General features: G+C 39.5%; 1 long non-coding RNA gene and 1 other non-coding gene across 2 annotated transcripts in view; both read right to left on the bottom strand.

The window, feature by feature from the left end:
- LOC137638114 (uncharacterized) overlaps positions 1-16,979 on the bottom strand; it is a 31,273-nt gene extending 14,294 nt beyond the window's left edge. Inside the window, exon 1 of the long non-coding RNA XR_011043853.1 lies at positions 16,891-16,979. This is a non-coding gene — a long non-coding RNA (uncharacterized lncRNA). The remainder of the gene's footprint in view (positions 1-16,890) is intronic.
- On the bottom strand, positions 6,804-6,922 carry LOC137638913 (5S ribosomal RNA). Its single transcript, XR_011044203.1, has one exon. It is a non-coding gene; the product is annotated as a 5S ribosomal RNA (ribosomal RNA).
- Positions 16,980-17,527: the final 548 nt, after the last annotated feature.

Raw genomic sequence — 17,527 nt, 5'->3', positions numbered from 1 at the left:
CTTTTTTGATATACTTGATCCTGATTAGCTTCATTAAAAATGTCTACTTCGGACATCCCATAAAAGCTTCTAGAGCAATTTTCTTGATGCATTATGAACCTCCTTATGTGCCATAATGAAAGTGTGGCACGAGATGACTGCGATGTAATTTTCTTTAGGTAGGTTTTCCTCAAGGCTTGATTTGTCTTCAAAATGCTTCCAACAGCAATTAAGGTGATGACATCATTGATCAAACATTAGATGAATTTCTCGGCTGCAGATACTTCATCGTGGTTTAATTTGTCCTCAAAATGCCGACTATAGTAACTAAGATGATGACATCTTTTGCTAAACACTAGCTGAATTTCTTCTCACTATAGATAATACTGGTAAGGAGGCTTTAGGGTTGAGACCGTCGCAGAAGGTTGGCTGGAGTTCAGAAGAAACTGGCATGATAACTTCGGACTCAAAAGACATCAGAGGAGTGACTTCAAGATGGGACAACAAATGTTTTCTCCAAGAATTAAGAGAAAGTGTAAAATGGAAGGCAGAAGCCGTTTTGGCTACCTATCATCACAAATAGGGAGAGCTAGCTGATTCAATTCTTTTCTTCATCTCAAGGATGACAAAATTTTGGAGGTAGGCTTTTGTCGTTTTAAGGGAAGATCAGAATCTATCTCTGTCCGACTTCTGGTCTTATCTTGTTCTAATCTCGTCCAGACAGACATTGTTCCTATCTTCTTTAGACAGTCTTCTTCCGACTTCTGGTCTTATCTTGTTCTAATCTCGTCCAGACAGACATTGTTCCTATCTTCTTTAGACAGTCTCTTCTAGAAGCTTATATACCAATATATGGGAAGAGCTAATTATGATAGGGAATCATCATTTCCATTAAGGGATTTTTTTTATATACTCGATCCTGATTGGTTTTCATAAAAATGTCTTTGGCCAGGCCATAGAAGCTTCTGAAACAAATTTTCTGATGCAATATGACCCTCAATGTGCGATAACAAAAGCGTGGCATGAGGCGACTGTGATGACATTTTTCATACAGGTTTTCCTCAAGGCTTAATTTTTCTTCAAAATGCTGACAACAGTAATTAAGGTGATGACATCTTTGACCAAACATTAGCTGATTTTCTCGGCTGCAGACACTTTGTCGGGGTTTGATTTGTTCCCAAATTGCTGACTACAGTAACTATGATGATGGCATCTTTGACCAAAAATAAGTGAAGTTCTTCTCAGTGTAGGCAATCTTGGAAATGATAAGTTTTTTATGTTTATTTATACATCTCTTCAATAATATTGCATCTACCCACGACGACGGGTTAGTGGAACTGTTTACCAGCAACCTGTGCAACAGCCTTAACAGTCAAAGCAGGTTCTTCCTTTGCTTAGCAAATCAAAAAGGTATTTTTCGTTGGATGAGAACCATTATTCTCTCCTGCTTGAGGCGAATGGCGTTACAAGAACAAGGACCTTCCTACAACATCATCACTACCAAACTAAATTTGCTGATATGAAAACCGAGGACGATTTCTCAGTTGATCAGCATTCCCTGTACTCTGTCCTTTGGTTATGCATTAGATCAGATTCTCCAGAGTCATAATTCTCATATTGTAAGAAGAGCGAGGAGTCTTGATCTTGGAAAGAAAGAGCATTCATTGAAGGAACAAGCAGAAACTCATTTGAACATCACAGGGAAATAGGAAGCACTGTTGAGAGGACTGAAAGACTGTAATGCACTTTGAGTCCCAAAGGTTTAACGGTCGATCATGAATGGCAAGGACAAGGGACAGTGACAATACTCTAGAGACTGACTATACAGTATATACTTATGATCGTGTCCAAGCCCCCTCTCCAGCTATGCTAAGACCAAGGGGATGAAGTCTCCACCTCTGGAGGTTTTGTATGGAACAAAGTCCCAAGTGAATACTATCTGAAAATGTACTAGTTCAATTGGGAGACTTATGAATTTTTCCTCCATACAACAATTTCTTGAAAAAGTCAACAGGAGAGAACTGGAGAACAGCCACATACTGTATAACTTCCAGCATAAGAATAAAGAATAGTTTCACTTGTCAACATATACGTATGGAACTTGGAAGGTAGAAATGGAATGAATATTGACTGAGGATGGAGTAGGGGAGGGGAGAGAGATCAAAGAGTAGGTGCTAAGCCATTTCCAACCAACGTTACTGACGAGATGGAGACATGGACTGCCTACCTCAAAGCTGCTTACCAGCTTCTGCCTCCCAACACCCTTCCTGGGTGCGCCTGCAAGAGGGGAGAATGTTAGGAGCAAAGCCCAAAATCATCCGAATGAAAAAGCTGCCAGTGGTCTTTGCTGGGATTTTGAGGAAGCCAGGGCAAGGCCTTCCTAAAATTAGCCAGACTGGATTACCACTAATTATGTCTTAGCTTCTATCACCCTTGAAGGGCCAGATCCTTGATAAATACCAAGTGGTGAATGCAGGTGTCTCAACACACAGGGCTCCCCTTCCATCAATGCCTCAATGTCACCCTTAGGAAAGTGAGTGTCATGCATCACTAGTGTCTCTCTGTAAAAACCCTCTGAGAAAGTTGGTTACCTGATGATAAATATATATTTTCTTTTCTCCAGATATACATGCATCAGAACTTTGCATGGTACTTCAGAGTTAAACCCCATCATAAAATAAAGCTCACACCATGAAGGACCACACATAGATCAATGGTACAAACTAGAAGGTAGACTTGGCAATTTACAATGTTCTTTGCCATTTAAGTTTCATGCTGAACCATTGGGAAGGTCAGATAAATATAGATTAGGTAAACAAAAGTCAGTTTTCAGACAACAGATCTGAGCATTCATTCATCAGAATTCTCTCTAGAAGCTCCACCCATGGGGACCCATGAAAATATCATTTTTAAATATTAAACTTAGCCGGTGAATATAAAAATAGCTGATTCACACCCATGGTGGTGGGTAGAGACCAGTATTAAAACAATAAAGGCGTATATGCTCAAGAGTTTTTGACAAATATTCAAAAAACAAACTTAAGTATAGGTACCTGGTAAGGAAGCTGACTCTGATGATTACTCTGCCTCATTAGTCCACTATCCTCACGAAGCCCAGCGATCCTCTTAGGATGCTGAAAGACTCCCAGGAGCTGCTATATCCAGGGTGAACACCACTATAACAGGACCTCATCAATACCCTTAATCTGGGCACTCTCAAGAAACAATATTTTGACCACCCGCCAAATCAAAAAGATTGCGAAAGACTTCTTAGTCTCCCGTACAACCCAAAACAAGATTAAAAATTTCAAGAGTAGATTAAAAGGATATTGGGTTACGGGAATGTAGTGGTAGAGCCTTCACCCACTACTGCACTTGCTGCTACGAATGGTCCCAGTGTGTAGCAGTCCTCATAAAGAGTCTGGACATCTTTCAAGTAATATGAAGCGAATACCGACTTGCTTCTCCAAAAGGTCGCGTCCATAATACTTTTAATGGATCTATTTTGCTTAAACGCTACTGAAGTTGCTATCGCTCTAACTTCATGAGCCTTGACTCTAAGTAAATTACGATCCTTCTCACTTAAATGAGAGTGTGCCTCCCGAATCAAAAGTCTAATAAGACAACGCATTCTTAGACATGGGCAAAGAGGGCTTTTTAACGGAGCACCATAAAGCCTCTGAACAACCTTGTAGCGGTTTAGTTCTGGATAAATAAAATTTAAGAGCTCTAACGGGGCACAGCACTCTTTCCACTTCATTCCCCACAATCTCAGAAAGACTGGGGATTTAAAATGATTTAGGCCAAGGACGAGACGGAAGTTCATTCTTGGCCAATAAACCAAGTTGAAGAGCACATACTGCTTTATTAGCGGAGAAGCCGATGTTCTTGCTAAAAGCATGTATCTCACTAACCCTTTTAGCCGAAGCCAAGCTCACCAAAAAAAGTGTCTTGAGGGTAAGATCCTTCAGGGAGGCTGAATTTAATTGTTCAAACCTGTCTGACATAAGGAACTGTAGGACCACGTCCAAGTTCGAAGCAGGAGTCGAAAAATGACGCTCCTTGGAAGTCTTGAAAGACTTAAGCAGGTCTTGGAGATCTTTGTTATTAGAAAGATCCAAACCCCTATGCCTGAAAACAGAAGCTAACATGCTTCTGTAGCCTTTAATGGTGGATGCAGAGAGGGAGCGCTTAAACGCTACTGAAGTTGCTATCGCTCTAACTTCATGACCGTTTCTCAGATAAAGCAGAAAATCCGCAATCTGCGCTACAGATGCACTGGAAGAGGAAATAGAGGAGGACTTGCACCAGTCTCTAAATACCTCCCATTTCGACTGATAGATCCTGATGGTAGAGGATCTTCTAGCCCTCGCGATCGCTCTAGCTGCCTCCTTCGAAAACCCTCAAGCTCAAGAGAGTCTTTCGATAGTCTGAAGGCAGTTAGACGAAGCGCGGGGAGGCTTTGATGAAACCTCTTTACGTGAGGCTGTCACAAGAGATCCATCCGCAACGGCAGACTTCTTGGAACGTCTACCAGCCATAGAAGTACCTCTGTGAACCACTCTCTCGCGGGCCAGAGGGGAGCAACCAACGTCAACCTGGTCCCTTCGTGAGAGGCGAACTTCTGCAGCACCTTGTTTAGGATCTTGAACGGTGGAAAGGCATAAACGTCCAGGTGAGACCAGTCCAGCAGGAAAGCGTCTATGTGGGCTGCCTCCGAATCTGGAACTGGAGAGCAGCAAGTCGAGAGCCTCTTTGTCAGTGAAGTCGCAAAAAGATCTATGGTGGGTTGACCCCATGTCATCCATAGCTTCTCGCACACGTCTTGTGCAACGTCCACTCCATGGAGATGACTTGTCCTCTTCTGCTGAGGCAGTCCGCCAAGACATTCATTTCTCCTTGCACAAATCTCGTCAAAAGAGAGATGTTACTTGCCTTAAACGGAGTTCCTTCTGATCCGTGGACCAAAGACCTGAGCATTCCAGACTGTCCAGTGGAGCTCCCTAACCCAAATCCAACGCATCTGAATACAACACATGGATTGGGTTCTTGATCGCAAGAGAAAGACCTTCTCGAAGTCTTATGTTGCGGTCCCACCAAGTCAGACATGTCTAGACTGAGTTGGAGATTGGGAAAGAGATACTCTCTAAGCCCTTCTCCTTGTTCCAATGGTTTAGGTGAAATTGGAGAGGGCAAAGGTTGAGTCTCCCCAGAGAGATAAACTACTCCAGCGATGAAAGAGTTCCCACGAGGCTCGTTCAAACTCTTACAGAGCAACTGTTTTTCTCTTGCAAGTGACGGACTTTTAACAGAGCTTGTTCCATTCTTGTGGGAGACGAAAAGGCCCGAAAAATTCGACACTGTATCTCCATTCCCAAATAAAGAATAGTCTGGGATGGAGTACAGTAAGTTACGACTTCTCTGCGTTCACTATGAGACCTAGCTCCTTGGTTAGGTCTAATGTCCATTAGAGGCTCTCCAGACAGCGATTTAATGACGAGGCCCTGATTAGCCAGTCGTCAAAATAAAGGGAGGCTCTGAATCCTCAAAAAATGTAGAAAGCTTGCTACATTTTGCAAGAGCCTTGTAAAAACAAGAGGAGCAGGAATGAGGCCGAAGCACAGTGCTCGAAATTGGAACACTACTTTCCCGTCCACAACCTCAGATGTTGTTGAAAGTTTGGATGAATCGGGATGTGGAAGTATGCATCCTGAAGGTCGAGAGAGACCATCCAGTCGCCTTCCCTTACTGCTGCCAAGACAGATTTGGTAGTCTTCATCGTGAACTTTGTCTTGAGAATGAACAAATTGAGCGCACTTACATCTTAAGTACTCCTGCAGTGAACGTGGCTGCCAGATCATTGGAGCCATCCCTGATAGCCTTGTTCATGCATGACATAATTGTACAGCAATACATTGACAGCTGGAGAGACCTTCTTACTTAAGGCTCCCAGGGACCAATCCAACAAATAAATACTTCAAACGCTTGAAAAAACTCCTAACAGGAGATGGTCTAGCTCTGAAGCAGACCATAAAATCTTGGAGCGTCTCATGGCTAGACGACGAGGAGAGTCCACTAGGCTTAAGAAGTCTCCCTGGGCAGAGGCAGGTACTCCCCAACCGAGAACTTCTCCTGTGTCACACCAGACGCTCGAGCGAGAAGCTAATTAAGAAGGAGGAAAAACAAAAGCAGACTTTCCTAAACTTCTCCTGGATTCCAACCAGTCTCCCAGTAAGAGCATGGCTCTCTTGAAAGAACAAGAGAGAACTGACTTCGTAAATGTAGGAGTCGAAGAAAGTCATGCCAAGAGTAAACTCAGACGGCGGAGCAGCCGTTACAAAACGAGTAGGACAAAATTTCACTAAAGAAATTCATAATTATAAAACAAGGGATTGTTGGACCACCCTAGGTTACTCCTCTTCTGAATGACTCCCCTAAGGTACATTAGTTGAAAGGGGGTCATCAACTTCTTCAGAAGGCACATCATCTGATAAATCTAAAGTCTTGCGAGAAGGAGATTTGTATTCAGATTGACGTGAAGGAAAAGCCTGACAGGCTACATCAACTTGTATATGAACAGAAGTTAAAGTTGGAGGGCCGATGTCACGTTGTGACTGCAGAGAATGTTATTCTACTACACGTCGTGACAGAAGTAACTGACGTTCAAACGTCCCATAGTAACAGCGGTGACTGCTGTTCGATGCTATATCGTGACTACGGTGACTGACCCTCGACGTCACGTCATGTCTACGGTGTCTACCGCTCAACGTCACATCGTGTCTGCGGTGTCTGCAGCTCAACGTCACGCTGTGACTGCAGTGGAATGCCAACAGCATCTGGTGTTCCCAGGCGGTCACCCATCCAAGTACTGACCAGACCCAACGTTGCTCAACTTCTCTGATCGGACGAGAAGCGGTGTTTTCAACGTGGTATGGCCGATGACTGACGTTCAAAGCGATCAAAGTTACATGAGATTTATGCTCCGCATCTCGTTTAACAGCAAAGCTGTCACTAGGGATAACTTCAGCGTGACGTAACAAAGCTCATTTAGAAGGTTGAAGACCTGAATCACGTATCCCAGAACCGTGACGTACAAAAAGCAAAGGATCCTTTCGCACAGGAACAGGATCGTAAGCTTCTATTAAAGAAGAAAGCTTTAACAGCATATCTTGCAAAACACATAACTTCGGATCAACCTGTGACTGCGGTGGCTGACGTTCAAACGTCACGTAGTAACAGCGGTGACTACTGATCGATGCTATATCGTGACTACGGTGACTGACACTCGACGTCACGTCGTGTCTACGGTGTCTACCGCTCAACGTCACGTCGAGTCTGTGGCAGAAACATCTGTACATGAACGTCATCGCTATGAACGGGACTCACATGATGACTACAGCTAGGACGTTGAACTTGTTCTGAAGGAACTAATAAACGTTTCAACCGTCTCGAAACCTTACGCCAAAGCTTTTAAAGAGACGAATCATCGGAAGACGAGGAGAAACTTCGTCTCTCCTGTCTTATGGCAAGGACGTGCTTGACGAGCAACGTTTGATACCTTTGAGGGAACGTCTGTTCGTTGGTTTACACCTCTCACTCCCTTAGGTCCTACGACATTCCTTCTCCCTGGTGCAGGGGAGCCTGAAAGAGGTCTCGGACTAGGCAAGCGACAAGCACGAACAAACGAACCCTCCGCAACACTGAACATGTTTTTCACACTTTCTTCACTGATATCGCATTTTTTAATAATTTCACATTAGACATGAAAAAGCTGATTTCTACCTGAAGCACGCAATTCTCCCTTAAATCAAAAGGTTTGAATTGCGAAATAAGTCGTATAATGTAAGCACATTAGTACAAAATGAAACACACATGCAAAAATCAATAAACATATACATATATATCGAATAAAACGGAAATATATAAAGTTAAAAAGATCAGTGACTGGGGATGAGACTAAAACTAGTTCACTAAGGACTACGTTTTCAATCTCTCACCGTACAGTGCCTTGGGATGAGAATAAAAACTAAAACGTTTTATCCTCTCTCCCCGTACAGAGACGGGACGAGAGTAAAAATCTGAATCGAGAACAACGTTACTCGCTCCCAAACTCCTTGTACAGAGACTTGGGACGAGAATAAAGATCGGATCGTTCTCTCTATCTCTCTCTCTCTCTCTTGTCACTCACAAGAGAATGGCATACTCACTCTTCGTCAATAACAGGTTATTTGACTAAAGGAAAAAACTAAAAGGACTAAGAAAATTAACATGTTCCTTTAAATTAGTATCTAAAAAACTTCAGTTTGAAAGAAGAATGAACAAAACGTCAAAATCGATTTACTCTTTCTGCAAAGTGAAACCGTGATTCTCTAATTCTCTATCGTAACGATAGAGCGCAAACTGCGTAGCATAAATAAACCAAACGTTAGTTCATCTTTGAAAAACAGCACGAAGACTATTCAAAGAATAAATTTCTTAAAATATTTTCTAAAAATATTCATCTCATCAATCTAGACAAAAATAAAAGTTGAATGGGCTCAACGTTGTTTAACTTCGTTTTCCAAGTCAGGACCGCCACAAAGAATAGGCAAAGGCCGCTTATAAACAAAAACATAAAATTTATCTCGGTGTTTAGTATAAATGGAAAGCTAATCGAAGAGGCCTAATAAAGGCGGGTGAGATATAAAATATATAGAGGTAAATCTATAAATATCAACAATAATTTATAAAGTGATAAAATAATTACTAAAAGCCTTTAACACACTTCCGTACACTGAGGGAAGGGTCGGCCATCTTTTCTCTATGGAAAAACCAGAGCGAGATTAAAAAAGCAAGGGCAAAAACTTTTCCTCTCCTTTCAAAAGCATTTCTTTGGAAGATAGTATTGAATAATCCAACACGGGGAAAGCAATAAAACCAAAACCAAGTACTTCACCAATTCGGTAGAAAACTCGAGGTCTAGCGAGAGCGGAACCAGTGTTGTCTTTAACACCGACAGAGAAGAACTGGTTTGGTTGAGAAGTATATGCGGTATCTGGCCAATAGTCGGCTCTGGTGGGCACACCCGGCAGCCTTCATGGCGATCGCTCGCGAATTTTTGGAATCTGTCGACCGTCGGAAACGTCAGATATTTATATATTCACCGGCTAAGTTTAATATTTAAAAGTGGTTATTATGAATGTTATTAGTGCATAATGCACAAATCCTAACTCCATTTATTAGTTTTAAAATCATACAATACGTCAAGTGAAAATCATCTTTAGAATCACTTTCCCATTCTATTCATATAATGTATACTTATGTTCGATTAATTTTCAGTTCCACACATCTGTGGTCCCTAGGTAAAATTAACCCCTAAGTGCCATTGGACGTAACTTATGTCCAACACTTCTACTCCTTTCAGCACCATTGTACTAAATCTACACACACTAATTACAAGATATATGGTAATATAATTTCTAACCAAACTGGAGTTCACTATAAGAAATGGACCAGTGCTGGCTATTTCGTCATTTTTCTCTATGACTAATAGGGGCTGGGGCATAACATGCGTACTGATCAGTTGAAATGTGGAGACCATTTCATTGTCTAAAGGTGCGTTTACACGATCGAACTATGGTCGACGGACAAAATCGTTACCATATCACAGGAGAAGCAGGATGACATCATAAGCGGTGAAACGATAGAAGCGGATCTGGCAAACAAGCAGTGGTACCAGATGAGGGTGTTTACCACCGTTTCGAATTTGCTCACAGGGCATAGACCGGTAGACAATGTTCGAAGGTGATGTCCTTTGGTAACTCAGGCATTTAATTCAGTGTGGGGCCTTGGACGACTGGTGCAGTACATCACTACCATAGTACACAGGAAAAAAAACAATTGCACTATGCAGTATGATCATTGCTGTACTCTATGAGGAGGAGGAGGAGATGCCAAGAAAGGAATGGTGCCAGTATAGTTCTATTAGTAGCAGGGTCTCTTTTCTGTCCCAGTGGCAACTTTTCTCCTTGACTGCGATACTGCTGGCCATGTTAACAGGACAATTGAGACCTAGTGAACTGACGGACTTTGAAAATCCTGTAACCAAGTGACTTTGTTCATCATGTGCCTGGCAGCATCGTATACTTCCACACCAGACAGTGTGTGACGTTTCGATGCTGGGAACACAGACAGTGTGCGGTATACCACTTGGTGCTCGCTTCCGACGTCATCAGCGAGCCTTTTCGCTTTCCACTGCTAGTTGGTAACGATTTTGCCCGTCGAACATTATTCGATCGTGTGAATGCACCTTTAGTCTATAGTCTACTTTGGGGAGAATGATTGTGGGTTGCTGCACATATGTTGTTGCAATCACTTTTGGGAGCTTTTCAGGGTGTTTAGTATGATAACCATAAGCTGTCATTCTAAACAAATTAATAGCTTCCAAATATCTATACCTAAGTTGCAAGAAGTTTTTTTCAACAACCATTTTCTCCCTTCCACTTCAGTTCCAGCATGACTGCTATCACAAAGGATTCACCCAAAAGCGGTGTAATTTTATCTACTTTAGTAATTGATCATATCTAAACCATATACTCCACTAAACTGTTGTTTCTCATCTGGAGATAAAAAAAATCATGAAAATAATGGCTCGCATGGTTGACAAGCACAGCACATCCGTATACCACTTGCCAATAGGAAGTGAATCTAATGCCGATTAGATATGAACCGATGCAGTGTCCAATATACACTCACAACCATGCTTTGTTACATTATTATGAAGTCAATATTATCCATTCAAACTAAAGAAAAGAAAAAATTAAACAGCATTTGATAGGATGCAACAGTACATCCATACTCGTTGCAGCCGGAGATAATAGAGAAGTTTTTGTCAGGCAAGTGTCTTGTTAACTACCTTGTTGATATTGCAATGACCATTGCAGCTCTGCTTAGGCCATTCCCTTTTCTAAAGAAAGGTAGTTTTTTAAATATGTAGGAACAAATAACAATATGGGCAGAACTTGCCTATTTGTCATAGCAAATTCCTGTTTTGCTTGAATTACTGAGTATTATGTTATGAATCTTTATAGTTGTGCCTTAAAGTTTTGACAAGTAAAGCTGTATAACTTTGTATGCTATATAACAGAGTTGTACAGTACGGCTTTGAAAACTATTTACTATGATATGAATAGGAATTTTTACCATACTGAAGTTTGTTAGAAAATAGTTCCATAATTTTATTTTTATGCAGTGTTGTATGTCAAGTTGGGATATAACACCATAATTTTATTTCATTCACAGCATATCAAGTTATCTTAGATGGAAAGTTTTAGTATGACTCGCCAAGAATCCAGCATTTTAGGTTAGATAAAGTTTAAACTTATTCCTGTAATTTACATAAGTGGTTTGATATGGAGAGGAGACAATTTTATCTATAAATATGTTATGATTTATATATCTGGACCACGATTTTAGTTTTGGTATATAACATAAGCTAGATTAGTTAAGGTCATTACTCAATTTAATTTGTATTTTCTAATGTATTGCTAGTTGTGAGAGGAGATCAGGCTAGCTAGGTCAGGTTTGATTGATTTCAGGTATTCTGGCATCAAATCAATCAAACCTGATCTAGCTAGCCTGATCTCCTCTCCCACCTAGCAATACATTCGGAAGTACAAATCAAATTGAGTAATGACCTTTCCTAATCTAGCCTACGTTATATACCAAAACCAAAATCGTGGTCCAGATATATAAATCATAACATATTTATCAATGTAAGGTCAGGACCTACTGCCTGGGCTAGAACCCATCCCTATTGTTCTATGTATATTAATATATAAAGTAGATTATTTACAGTATTACATATATAAAAACAATGAATTTTGTTGCAGACATTTTGTTGAAATTTTTTTTACGTGATACATTAATTTCTTGTGGAACTGGAATTCGTAATAAGAAATGAACAAGTGTTGGCTAGTTTGGCATTTTTTTCTGTATGGTTAATGGGGGCTGGGGCATGACGACTTACATATCAAATAAATTGTGAACACAATTTCATTGTCCAAGTCCATTGTTTACTTTTGGGAGACTGATTATGAGACAGGAGTTACTGCGAATGGGTTGTTAAACGATTATATTGAAAACACTCTCCATTTACTATATAGCTATTGTTGCTCATCTGAATAAAAATTATCCCTAAAATAATGAACCATATGCTTGGCGTGAACAGTTTTCTTATGTAGACTACCCCTTGCCAGAACAGAGCAGTAGCGAGATAATGTTTAATTGTGAGCAAGCAAGCCACAGTGGACCAGAAAAGAGCAGCAGTGAGATCATGTTTATTTGCGAGCAAAGCGGGACACGGCGGAGGAAAAAACCATTTGAGGGGTGTGATATGAATTATAGGTAGTTATGATACTCAAATTTCCTGGCACTTACAAGAACCATATATTTTACCAAAAGGTTATATTATTATTGTGCTTTCCTGACCATTACTATTGCTGCAAATCACTTGTTTTCTGTTTCCCCACCCAAAATGTCAGTTTCCAACTGGGATCTCCTATAATTATTCTTATAAAGGGTAGAGGGTTAATAAAGCTCATGAACAGGTGGTTTAACCTAATATCCATGGCCAGAAATGGATAAAACACAAGATAGGGAGTAGAAAAAATTTTATGCTTTGCATATTTTCATAGAAATAAAATTATACAGTTATCATTGATATATAACATACTTATCCCTATTGCATCCAATTTGGAAAATACAACCTTACAATCTTGAGAGCTGAAGAGCCTATAGGTCTATCTGCATTGTCATGAGCTGCCATTGCCTAACCCTCCTTAGTTGTAGTTTGGGTGGAAAGGAGGCTCAAGTCACGACCATATGTATATGATCGGTCTCTAGGATATTGCCCTGTCTCTTGCCTCAGACACTCACGAGTTTCTTTTAAACCTTTCAACCCTACCCTAAATGCTTCCATGTCACTTCATACCCTAGTCCTTTTGCCCTAAGTCACTTTGTACTCAAATTGCAATGCAGATGACTGCTACAAGCAGGTACCTTATTAATACCACAGAAAATGGCTTTTATTTTAGTAAGCATATCTATTAGAACTTAGAGTTGATCCTATATCATATTTGTATGAGGTACACATTTGTGAATTAGCACTGAATGTCAACAAACAAAATATTGTACTTGCCGTACAGCGGTACAAGGTTACGGGTACGAGCCAATGGGGTTTCACACCTGATTGTGGAGTGATCTTACACTGACTGTAAAACTGAGAACGACTGTGAATGCCAGAACACAGCTGCATGTGGGCCTAGTTAAATGAAAAAAAAATGAAAAGAAAGAAATATATAAAGAATTTAGCAGAAAAGTACTTAGGGTGGTAGAAAGTTGGCATGCCGGTGACGCACAGACTACGTACTGGGCACACACATGGCCGTAACAGTTGCATGCTTATATAGTAGGGCTGTGGAGGCACTTTGAAGGGTTGTTGTATACTACAAGTGGTCAGCATAGAGTTCTTGCATGTTATGATTGATGAAGTACCGTTGTGGATAGACAATGGACTGTCGGCAGATAAACTGCAAAATTCCACTGTAGATGAAACCTGGCTGCTGCACACAGCTGCGTAAAACTTTGCATGGCAACAAATTCTTATAATAGGGCTTGCTGAATATCACAACGCATCATTTGGACTTTTGCCTTTGCACCCTAGGCATACACATCAAAATTGATCGTGATTTATGGATACCTACAATTTATATACATTTTGATCCAGAAAATATCATAAAAGGTTTATTGCAATACTGTAGTGATGCAACAATCACTACGATTTATGAAGAATGTGAAAATCACTATACGTTGAAATGTGAAATATTTAGTCTTAAATGTAAAATGTTAAAATCAATTTAAAGAGTACTTTACATCTATGGATTTACTCCTTGCTAAGATCCTATCTCGTCAGGATCGTATTCCATGGCTTCCTTGAACTCCCTTAAAGAGGAAGTTGATCGTTGAAATGAATTAATTCCACTGCGTACAACCTCGGAGGAATTCAGAGTGATTATTCAGTGATCTCACATTGTGGATGGATGCGTACTGATTACGCACAATTTTGGACTGACTATGCACCAGACTCTGCGATTCAGTCTACAGCCAAAATTAAACCATTTAATTTTTCAGAAATCAACTTTGGACAGCCTTGGAAAGGCCCGTAATTATCCCCTACAACATCTGACTGAATGCGTAGCATCTCGGACTCAAGTTCGGATGGCAGCGGACAGCAAAATTTCCCGTCCAAGCCTGTACGAGATTGTAAGAGATCCTGCGTGAAATCTCGTTTATAGTGGTTTCTCACTAGATGGCTAAGTAATCTCACACTGACCGTATGGCTGCGGATGCCAGCACATGGCCGTACGTGGACAGAGTTCATAAAGAAATAAAAAAAAAAGAAGAAAAATACTAACAACCTGACATGGTCAAGGCAAGTTCACTGCGGAACAGTACGTAGGGTGGTGGAGAGTTGACAAACCAGTGATGCTTGTATGGAAGAAGAAAGCTGAACCATGAGATAAATAAAATCAACTGTGTACATCCTCGGATGAGTTCAGAGTGGTTACGCAATGATCTAGGACATGAATACGTACAATTTCCGACTGATTATGCACGATTTCGAACTGACAACATGCCAGACTGTGCGAGCCAGTCAGCAGGCAAAAATTGAACATGATTAATATTTCAGAAAGGCCCATACCACCACACAATATTGGACTGAATACATAGCAACTTGGACCCCAGTTCGGATGGCTGCGGACAGCCATAATTTCCTGTCCGAGCATGTACGGTGTTGTACGAAATCCAGTGTGAAACCCAAATTACCACCACGTAAAGTCACAAAGAGCATCGGGCTGAAAACGTGCCATTTTGGATTCCAGTTCGGATGGCCACAGACAGCCAAAACTTCCTGTCCAAGCATGTACAAGGTTTTCCGAAAGCTGGTGTGAAAGGATTATTACAAGCATAGGTAATAGTTTACAACACCACGCTCTCCATTTACTCCAAAATAATGCAATAATGCAGTTTTCATCTTCTTGCACAGTAATTAGGTGGTTATTTAAATTCTGGTTAAGCAATAATTAGCAAAATATGTTGAGGAAGGGGGAAGGGGTTATAAAAAGAAAATAGTTCGGTTTCCTCACCAAACGACTTGGAACTGACATGTCAACAAAGTCAACGAAACAGGATTCGTGATGCCAGCGTACATAAACAGAATATTGTGATGCCAGCGTACATTTGATATACTGTATATTCAAAATATACATGATCAAAAATTGAGTGATTACTCAAAAGTGTCACTATTTGTAAATTGCATATTTTATGGACACTTTTGAGTAATTAGTCCATTCTTAACTAGGCATATTTTGAATATACAGTATATCAAATGTACGCTGGCATCACAGAGTTCTGTTTATGTACGCTGGCATCACGAATTCTGTTTGGTTGACTTTGTTGACATGTCAGTTCCGAGTCGTTTAGTGAGGAAACATAGTTATTTTCTTTTTACAACCCCTTCCCCAACATATCTTGCTAATTATTGCTTTCCCAGAATTTAAATAACTACCTAATTACTGTGCAAGAAGATGAAAACTGCAGGATTGCATTAATTTGGAGTAAATGGAGAGTGTGGTGTTGTAAACTATTACCCAAGCATAACTGGCATGCACCAGCATCATGAATATTGAGTCGAAACTTGACATGAAAATATAAAATAATGAGGGAAATTTGCTTCCCTTGCAATTAAACAATATATCATTGCTTCTCTGTCCAGACAAGTGGTACATGTTGCGTTAGGCAGGTGGGCAAGTAATTTGCCATACAAAAATTCGATGACCTAACCTCATATATACTACACGACAGCCTGGAATACCAGGCTATATTGGTACGAGGTGACTATGGTACGAAGTGACTTGATTACGAGGTGACCTGATCCCCCAAATTCCTAGCTTTCCACCCGCCGACCCCATAATCTGGGAGTTGTGGTATTTAAGGGTGGTTTTCCTAAATTACGTCATGGTTACTTTACATTTTTAAAAAGATCTAAAAATATGGAGGTCAAAATTCCAAAATATTCGACAGCTTATATAATATGATTAGGTGTTGGCAAGAAAATTTTCATATTTTGACCTAATATTTCTAACCTAGGCGTCAAATGAAAATAAGTTAAAGACATCAATCATTATGATTCATCAATTTTTTTTTTATTATAATAAAGTTTATCTGTAGGCTAGCCTATATATAAATCATGAAAGGTGACATGTTAATTTTAAATTATATGTAGATTATAAGAAAAACCTGAAAACTTATCTTTTTAGAAAGTGTTATAACAGTGACCTGGAAACTATTGAGCCTGAATACAAATGCTAGCGAAATAACTGATAAGATACAGAGCAAAATATTAACTGGAAAGAAATTATTTTCACATCAAGGCCCGCCTGAAAAGACTTTATTGTCTGATGGAGGACGAGAAATAAGCCCGTAAAAGTAAAAGTATTATGGAAACTTTTGTCAACATAGTTTAGCTATAGAATGTGACTGGAGCGACCACGCTAATATCAGTGGTTTGGGAATACCTGATCTAGTTAATAGCTACCTCCAAATTCATTGGTGAAGAATTAAGTATACCCGAGACTTCTGGGTGGATTGAAAGTTGTTTAGCCTATCAAAATAAAAATATTCACAATACACTAAATTAAGATTTACGTAGTACCTATATATTGACTAACCAAGTTTTACCATTTGTAAAATGACTGCCTACTCCAAATTGATTACCAACATGCAAACTTCATATCGCCTAACTATTTCAAATACAAAAATGCGAAGTAACTATAATATACCGGATCTGATATCAAAATTAACCGCACCAACCTTTTGGAAACATGGAATGTCCAATTACCGAACGTATAGGAAACAGAGGTCTATTCTTTTTTTCCCAGTCCCTCTCCAACAACAACCAGCAGAGTAATGAAAAATGAAAGTGCGGAACAATACATTTTGTTGTTGTTGTTGTTGTGAATATTTTTATATAGAGAAAAAATAAAAGATAAATTAAATACCCACTTAATTTCACTGGTTTTATAATAAGAACATAATGCTGACACGAACTACTTTTCTTACTTCTTTTTTATATCTTTTAATTTTTTTTATGTATAAAGTATTAAAAATTTTAGGGGGCCCAACCAAAAAATACGCACATACATATGCCCTCACACACATAAACAATATATATATATATATATATATATATATATATATATATATATATATATATATATATATATATATATATATACACACACACACACACACATATATATATATATATATATATATATATATATATATATATGTGTGTGTAATATACCTAAATGTTTAATCTTATTTATTATATTTTTTTCAACATATTAATCCCTTCTGTTTTTATTGAACAATTTTACTGTCGAGCGTTATCTTTATAATTTCAAAACAAATTGTTGTTGGTAAATAGCAAATCTTTGAAAAAGCG

This window comes from Palaemon carinicauda, chromosome 3 (assembly GCF_036898095.1).
Source record: "Palaemon carinicauda isolate YSFRI2023 chromosome 3, ASM3689809v2, whole genome shotgun sequence".
Lineage (NCBI taxonomy): Eukaryota > Metazoa > Arthropoda > Malacostraca > Decapoda > Palaemonidae > Palaemon > Palaemon carinicauda.
This window is presented reverse-complemented; position numbering and strand designations above follow the sequence as displayed.